Genomic DNA, 8,924 nt, shown 5'->3' with positions numbered 1-8,924 from the left:
TCCTTGCTGGCTGGGTGTTGGTATGGCTTTCTGAGCCACAGCCTTGGGAAACTGAGAGGTCCTTTCAGTTCAAGGTGTGGGAGGAGGAAAACAAAGCCCTTCTGAACACTTTGCGGAAGTTTTTCAGCATTTTAAATCTAGCAGGGGGATTTGGGGGTTTCCTTGTAATTGAGTTCCTCTGTAGCATTTAGCTTGATGATAACACCTTTCACATCTCAAGAAGACAAAGCTTAAAAAGGAGGGTTGGCAAGTATCTCAGGAAGGTCAAAGTCACGTGCAGTCTAAAATGTCCCTGTTCCTCAGGAAAGCGGTGGCCAGTGGGGGAGTGGTGCGGAGCCTTCCTGACCGTAAGACTTGTGCTAAAATGTTCACATGACCGAGAGCCATTCCACATATTTCTGAGAGTCAACAGGAGGCGAGCTCTGAAGATCCTTAACAGGCAGATGCGTGGCTGTGGGGTGGGGTTGGGGCAAAGCCAGCCTCAGCTGTTGCTGGAGGTTTTATCCCTCCTACAGCTGGAGTTTGGCACACCTAGTAGTAGCCCATATGCAGGCATGTGGCACAGCCTTCCTTGTGGACACACAAGATCAAACTCAAAATGTTTATGAGCCCTGTGAGAATGCAAACCTTACTTTGTCTTGTAGATCAATTAACATGCCACAGGCATGGTGTCATGGGGATGAGGCAGTGGAGCAGTGTAAAGCAGAGGACAACAAACTGAAAAGAGTAGAGCAAGAGTTGTTTGTAATTGTGTGTGTCTTTGAATTAACAGCATGATTATCTTCATCTTCCAGAGGAAGATCCCCCTCGTCATCCTTCGGCAAACAGTATGCCCCTGAAGCATCAGCAAGAGAGTTAATCCAGAGCTCAGTGCCCCAGCACAGCCTGTGGTTGCATCCATGTGAACGTTGTGTGATTATTCTTCAGGGTGGTGTTGTAAAGTGCAAACTAGTTTGTTTTCCAAAGAAAGTAAACTGTAAGCTCCGTTCTAGGTAGGTATCTAATCACCTCTAGACCTTGCTGGGGATCATGAGGTTTTGAACCAGTGGCTGGTCCATAGGACAGCTTCAGATTGTGGCTGTGATGGGGAGCCCTGAGTCCAAGCAACCAGGCTTCTGTTAGACTGGAGTAGAAACTCCAGTGTAGAGATAAGGGCCTTAGTGCCAGCTCCTTTGTTTCACTTGTTCGTTTGCACTGAGCTGGATTACCTACCTGTCAGTTTAGACACAGCCTGTGTGTATGCTTATTGCAAAGCTGCAGAAGATCCATGTAGATGGGCCCTTTCTTTGGACAAAGGTAATAGCTTTTGAAGACAAAACTGGATATATTCCAAAGCATTAATTCTCCTGAGATTGTATTTGGTTTTAGATAACTCTATTGTCAGTAACTAATTTCTTTGTGATAGGACAGGATTTTATTGTGAGTGAGGTCATTCCTCATTGGCATGGGTCTGAGAAGAACTTGGAGCTGAAATTGTGGAAGAACATTGTTCACAGCTCCATATTTTTCCATATTTCTTAGTTAAGTTTTGCTATTTTGTTTCAGCTTAGAGAGGAATTTTTTTTAGGGGAAAGAAACATTTAGTGCTGTTCTTCAGCAGAGAAAATTGAAAGGGAAGCCCCCAAACCATTTGTAAATATACGATTTTAACTTGCCATTTGAAATTTTCAGGTGAGCTGATGTTTGAGGACTACCTCCTCTCATTCCTGGCAAAAACAAGCCACCACAAAATTAAAGTTTCCCAAATCAAAACATTTAAAAACTGAGAACATGGCTTACAGTAATAATTATAAAGCATACACAGTGATCAATTACTTTGTCACAAAATTATGTTCAGACCTGGAAATACTAAGACACCTGAGTAGTTTAATGGAGTGTAACAGAAGCATATCCATTTGGGGATTTATTATGTATTTGTAAGGTAGTTGATCAGTGGATAGTGGATCAGGCTTCTTACATCTGTAATTAATTACCATCCAATTAGGTCACATGAGAGTTCTGATTAACTTTTTATCTTCCCACTGCTTAAAGCAATAGAATAGTTTTAAGAGTAGTTTACATTTACTTCATAACCTGTACAGGAATGTACTGCGAAAATGTTAACATAACTGATGCTCTCCAAGTACCAGATATTAAAATTATTAAACCTATTTAATAAACTGTTGGACTATTTTTTAGGTTTGTCTGTCTTCTCATTCATGTCTTCTGTTTATGGGATGAATGTAGTTCTTGTGTGCTTCTTTTCCAGTCCAGGTCATATTTACTGTTATAGAACTTAGTCCCTCAAATTTGTTAAAGAAACAAAATTGTGTTTGGAACCAAAGAACAAGGATGGCTTCTTACATCTTGAAGTCAGTAGTTTGCTCAGCTGATGAGCTGAGGAAATAGGTCATTTTAGCTGTCTTGGGCAAAAAGCAGTGATTAGTAATCATTTCCTTTCTAGCATATTTTCTGTTACACTACATTCTTACTCATATGCCAAACACTGTCTGTTTGTTTAATGGAATAATAAAGACACAGAGAGAACAGCGGGAAATAATTAGACATAATCTCTCTGCTTTAGATAGAAAAGATCTAGCCCAGGAATATCTTGAAACAGGGCAGTTACTGGAGATGGAAGTCCATATGGACCATGTACAGTTTTGTAATATATATTACATACTATAATTCTCTGCAGTGGATTATAGTATAAACGATGAGGCATAGCAGCGGAAAGCTCCTTTGTGCCTGGTAGTGAAAGGTGCCTGTAATTTCTGCTTAAGCAACAGGGTTGAAGTCTGAAGATGTCCCCCTAGCAGATTGTATGAGGCAGTACACTTTAGCTTTACTCATGCTGTCAGAAACCTAAAATGCAGGTCAGCACATGAGCTACTGGGCTACTGAAGTTCACGTGTTAAAGATTCACGGTCCTTTCCTGAACTTACAGCAGGCCCCTCACCGGAGCTACCAGATGGGTATCTTGAGAGGCCCCTGCTATGGTATTGCCTTGCTTCAGAAAGATGCCTCTATTTCGTTGTTGAGACTACTGCTAATTAGCTACCAAAGAAAACGAGTCTTGTGTTTTTTAATCACTGTGCTTGGTCTTTCCATCCCCAGCTGGCTATTGAGCTGTCAACCCTGCTTTGTGGAGTTGCTGGCTCTCTTCCAAACCTTATCTTCTACCTAGGGTATTATTTTTTTTTCCCCTTACAGTCTACCAATTGAGAAACATTCAAAGTAAAGAAATTCAAACTAGTGGATAACAAAATTTGTGAGCCAATTATTCCGTGGAGGACAGACAAATTGGGTTTCCCGGCCTACAGAACGGCCGATGATTCTGGTCTCTGAATGGCTTGGGCTGGAAGAGAGCAGGTGGCAACTGTCTTCTACTGTCTGAGAAAGCGGAAGGACATCTCTACAGTCATGTTCTGCTTCTATCCTCAGTTATTCTTGCTACAGTTGCTTCTTGCAGACATATCTTTTAAGTTGAAATTGAGTCTGATGCCTATTCCCAGCTCTTTATACAACAATAATTAAAACATAAAGTTTGTCATTTTAAAATGTTGTCAAACTATGACTGAACGTTACTGCAGGAATGCTCAGAATATGCATTTATACTTAGTGGAAAAAAATTCATATTTAATATTGAGGAATAAAAAGTAAAAATCATCTGCCCACTAACTTTGTTTGGGGACTGGCCAGACCAAAAGGTCGGTTTTAAGGAATTTTCATGGCCCAGCTGGAGAATGATGCAGCCCTTCTTCCCCCAGGACTCCAGTTCTGCAGAAAGCCTTTTTCACGGGCCTAGGAAAGAAGTTTGTCTTTTTTCTTGAAAGGCAAAGGAGAGTCATATACACAACACCTTCTCGTCTTAATTGTAAACTAGGCCTATGTCACTGCAATTACTGAGGGCACTGTGTTCTTGGGCTTTGTGTCTGGCTGTGACTTCTGGGCTACTGAAGTTCATAACTAGAAAGAATACAGAAATGCTTCAGGAAAAGGCTATATATTTAAATAACATTTTATTCCATGAAGGGATAGAACTGAAATGAAAGATCAGAAAACAGGAATTAGGGTTGCCAGTCAGACAAGTGCCCAAATAATCCAATTCAAATTTAACTACAAGCTCTGTGTGAAGAATAAAAATGATCTTTCCAATTGTCCTATGTCCCCTCCCTAAGGCCAGTCTGCACTGGCCTCAGCTGGCTTGTCAAGTTAGATGATAAAGATGGGGGCCCTGCAGGAGACCCGTGTCTTTCTTTTTTGTCTGACACAAGTGCATTGGGAGCTTCAGGCAAAGCTATTTCCCAACTCATGAAGCAGGAGAAGCTTCCCATTAATACTTAATAGACCAAGAAAAAAGAATGGCAGTTTTCAGTGGCGCAAGGAGACGTGGGTCAGTCAGAAGCACCTGGCTCGTTTTTCAGGTAAGAGTCAAAATGCTGTCCTATGTCATCTGCAGCAGGGGACCAGCACAGAACATGCCTCAACCACAGGGCATGCAGGAATGTTTGCTCTGTACCCCTTGTCTTCACAATGGTGTTTCCTCTGCTGCTCACTCAAGCCCGATGCCTAGGGTGATCCCAGCTGTGTGTATGATTTGTGGTCCTGGACTTAAAAGCCTTATTTGTCTTTTGGGCTTGTCTTCTGAGTCCAAAACTGTATCTTCTTTTGAGACAACATCAGGCACGTGACTCTGCAGCAGCTCCAAAATGAGGGAACTGGTGGGAGCAGCTGGTTTTGAGCTGTGGGCTGTCAGCGGAGATACTCAGTGGTGCCCAGCTGCGGCTCCACTATGGCGACACTGTGCCATGTCTTAGAAGATTAATCCCAATGGCTCTGTTCTCAGTGTTGGAGTTGCATAAATACAGCATTGCAGGAAGCTATCTGGACCAGGCTCTGCCTGAATTAAAGATTTCTCTCTTTCAAATGTGTGTAGTGTGGCATCTGCATTCCTCAGGGACTTCAGTGCTTATGAACCTTGTGCACTACAAAGGGGACTGCATTGTCCTTACATCATGCCTGAGGCTCTGGCGTTGTTTCATGATCAGAGTGAGAGAAGGAGGAGAGAGATCTCTTTAGCTTTTTCATAATCAAAGCAAACATATACAAATGTTGCTTTTTCTGACCACGTTAAACCTTTCAAAAGAGGTTTTGTTTTGTTTTGTTTTTTTGGGGTGTTGTGTACAGGGTTTCACTCCTGTAATTTATAGTTACTGGGGAGTGTGGATGGGTTACAGGTAGGTGAATGGGGTTTTACGCTTAGATGAAATTGTGGGATTAGAGTATTATTTTTAATGGTTAAAATCACTTAGATTATACATCATACAGGTTTTTTAATTATTATTATCTGTGCATCATAATATCTTGAAAGAAATGTGAATAATCATTTAAAAATATTTCCCCAAACTTATTTCTAGTTAATAAATTGCAATGTACTTATACGCTTAACAAACTTTGATTTACCTGGAATTCAGAATCTATTTTTATATATGTTTAGCATCTGTGATCCAAGCATCAGGACTTTTTCAGCCTGTTTGCTTGTCTCTGAAACATCTATATGTAATATCACTTGCTGTGCTATATATCAAATATAATGAGTACACAGCCTTACAAACATTGTAAAAATTACAAAGGTCAATTTTTACGGCTTTATGTATCTTTAAAACATTAATCAATATTAAATCCTAGCTGTCTATGGAGGTTATGGGTTGAACAACTTTAGCTAACACATGTTTGAGAGGGTGTTGAATTTGTGTTCCAAACTTTCAAATTCTACCTCTTTTTATGCTATTGAGCTCAGCAATTAGATCGACTGAGAATACGTTTAAATGTTTCAGATATATGCATTTATAAGCTTTTGATACTGCATGCTCCCCAGTTCTCTTTAGCAGGGACTGAGTCTGTCCTAAATACACGTCTTGCCAAGTACAACTTCTCTGTTATTGAAGCAATCATTAAAATAGCCTTTGTATAGTATGTATAGTAATGAGTAATTTAACATATTTGTGGATAGAGAGTAAACTGTAAATGCATAAGCATTATTTATTAGTGTTTGTATGACTTAAAATACTATAGTATATGCATGCTTAAAGACAGTATTCCCAGAGTACTCTAGGACTTACTAATATATTTAAGTTTTACCTTTAAAATGTACAGTACTGCTCTTTGACATCTTAGACACTGCTACTGTCTGGCCATTTGACTATAATATTTGATAAGATTTGCATATGTTAGGTAAATGTGATTTTGTTGCTAATTTCCTTTTACCCTCTGGGAGTTTTTAATAAATATTTGCTTTTCCTTTTTGGAATGAACATTCTGAACTTTTATGATATGGATGTTATTAAACAGGATATAAGGAAGTGTTAAGACGCCAAGGTAGCCAATTTATGAAACTATACAAAACACTTTTCAGAGCTTTGTCTGCCTGCCAGGCCCAAAGTGCTCCACATATTTGAGGTTGTCCTTATGTGATATATGTTGTAATACCAGAAGTACCGGGACAAAAAACATCCCTCTTGTGTAGATAAGCAAGATACAGAGATATGAATGACTTGTGCAGATTTGGTAAGAGGACTTATCCCAGATCTGTAATCAACCCTTTTGCATCATTTGATTTATTCAAATTTTTCTGATGTACTTAAGGAAAAAAAAAGTTTGCTCACGAAAAGGGAGTCCACGCTGTCCAGTTAGTTTATTAGTATTTAGAGAACAAGCAGAACTTAAAAAACAAGTATAGTCAGTTATTTGTGTGTGGATAATGTTCTTATCCAAGGTCTCAGACATTTGTTCTTTTCTAGATAAAGTTGTATCATTGTCTTCTACTACAAAGAACTAAAAGAAAAAACAGAGAAGCAGCTTCATGTGAAAGCTGAAAATATTTCCTCCAAGGCCTGGATATTTGGGATTCTTAAAAAACAAAACAAAACAAAAAAAAAACAAAAACAAACAAAAAAAAAAAACAGAAGCCTGTGTAATTAGCAAAACAATGCAAGCTGCTCTCACGGTCTAGTTAGCATCTTGTATGACTTTTCAAAATGCTTACCATTGAAAAATGGATTGACTCTTTATCATCTCTCTTTTGTCCTTTTGAGCTGTTCACCACATCTTCTAATAATGGAAGGATAGATACAAGGTAATTGAAGGTTGCCTGTTCAATTTTTAGTCTCTGGTTAGACAGACAAAGTCAATATTGGCCTATCCAAACAAAGGAAGTTGGTAGATAATGGTGAATAAATAAATAGTGAAAATCTAAAAGCAATTCAACTTCAGCTAATACAAAAATTCATCATTATCAAGCTATTTATAGCACCCAAAAGAGTCAGGATGGTCAGGTCCTGTTAAAAAAGGAAGCAGTGATGGAAAGATGAAAGAGAATTCAGTTTACCTGACCCTTCATTACTGGAATTGTCTAGTAGCTGACAAATTTCAGCGGAAGATCTCTCAGTGATAAATTCTGTTATTTTGATCAAATGCCTTCCAACAAATAAAAATGAGTTTAAGATTTAAAAAAATTCCTCTACTTTCTTGCACTTTCCTTCAAATCCAGTATGAGAGGGCCAGTGAACCTGTTAAAAACATGCAGAAATCTTATTTTATGCTGATAGAACTATGTTGAATAACATAAAAATTGTCATTTTTCCTTCACTTATCATTTTCACTGTCATTTTTTTCTCCAGTTTCAAAAGAGTATTAATAAAGACAAAAGAGACTAGGCCCAGTACTGGCTCTCATTTGGATGCAGATATGAAGCATCTCAGGTTCTCCTGAGATTCTCTCAAAATTCCCCAGCTTTTCCTTCTGGAGATTTCATTAACAGGATTCACATTTTTTCTAGGACATGGAAAACTAAACATTTCGAGTTTGGTTATCAAACTTTTCAATTGTTTGCTTATTTTTCAGGCACAATGCAATCAAACTGCCAATCCCCTCAGACTCATGATGTATATTTATTGTGTAGACTAGGTGTCCTTGTATTTGGATACAGCCAAAGACACATTTCCCACATGCAGGTGAAATGAGACTCTGTTAGCTGAACTACATGGTTCTGTGATTAACTTAAAAAAAGAGCACTATGGCATAGTCATTTCTGCCTATGGGAATTCAGATTAACATGCTATTCTCTTAAAATGTGTTTGTGTGGCAGGAAACATTTGCCATATACAATGGAATAAAACAGAATTAATCTACTCAATTACTACTCCTGTTAGGAAAGTAAAAATTGTAAGCTGAATGTTTTCCTTTCTAAAACTATCTAACAAGAATATTGTCCCTACTCATAATAAAACACGAAGAATTTGGCATAAGCCCCAAGAGAAACTCCATACCCATCAGTATATGCAACAGCTGATCACTAAATCTTCCTTTCCTTTCTAGAAAAGAACCTTCTAGCTGTAAATAAATATTTTGAGAAGAACTGCATTAGGTCTGGGGTGGTCTTGAACAAAGATTGATTTTATTAATGAAATTCCATAGTGATAATCAATCTCTCTCACATCCAAACTACATCATAATCTCTGCTTAAAATGTCACAGTATGGGATAAACCATGTGATTCAAAGCTCCACAAGCAGAATTCACAAGTCTGAGCTGCTGGGGCCTGGTCTGGAAGAGGGGGGTTCTTCCAACCTTAAACCCTAACTCTAATCCTAACCCCAACCCTAACCTAACCTAACCAACCCTAACCCTAATGACCCTAACCCTAATGACCCTAACCCTAGCCCTAGGGTCATAATTAGGTTTAGGGTAAGGGTTAGGGTTAGGGTTTTTTTGGAAAGAGAGAAAGCGTAGAGTCCTGTTACGTGGGGGGTTCAGTAAAGGCTCCTAAAGGGAGTTCAGGACTACCCGGAGGCTTCTGTTGGGAGCACTTTTGGATAGGAGAAATTGCCCTAGTCCTGCATGTGTGAGTGAGGAGGAATTTACTCCACCCTCCACCCAGCAGCC

Source organism: Anser anser, assembly GCF_964211835.1.
Source record: "Anser anser genome assembly, chromosome: 2".
Taxonomy (NCBI): domain Eukaryota; kingdom Metazoa; phylum Chordata; class Aves; order Anseriformes; family Anatidae; genus Anser; species Anser anser.
This window is presented reverse-complemented; position numbering follows the sequence as displayed.